Genomic DNA, 581 nt, shown 5'->3' with positions numbered 1-581 from the left:
TCCGTGTGTCTCTGAGGGCTGAGGTCATGCCTCCCCCCCACTGCCCTCATTCTGTGATGCCAGAGAGCCCAGTGGTTCTGCCCCCACCCCACGAGCACTGCCCCAGCAGTGGGGTCCCTGGGGGGGTCCCTGGCTGTGGAGCTCCTGCAGGGACACTGGGCAGCACCTGGGATGGGATGGGGACCCCCCACCCTACCCTGACAGCTCTGGTGCACTCCAGACCCCTTCAGTGCCTTGCTGGCTCAGGAAGGAATTCCCTGGGGACACCAGGCTGCTGTTTATTCCCGACTCTCACAGTTCCCAAAAAATCCCCCAAAACCTAGTGGAACACCCAGCCCTCTGCCTGGCCCACCCAGCCCAGACCCCTTCTAACCCAAACGAGTCTGGCAGAAGCAAAGGTTAGTTGCATCTATACAAATATACATAAAAATGCATATAAACAAATATGCACATATATTTATGTAAATACATAACCTCCTCATGTTTAGGAAAAACTTCATTTTCCTGGACTGGGAGGTGATGAGATCTAGGATTCCCCTCCCCCACAACGTCCTGAATGAGCACAAACCAATGCTCAGACC

Source organism: Sylvia atricapilla, chromosome 7, assembly GCF_009819655.1.
Source record: "Sylvia atricapilla isolate bSylAtr1 chromosome 7, bSylAtr1.pri, whole genome shotgun sequence".
Classification (NCBI taxonomy): Eukaryota; Metazoa; Chordata; class Aves; order Passeriformes; family Sylviidae; genus Sylvia; species Sylvia atricapilla.
Note: the sequence above shows the minus strand (reverse complement) of the source record.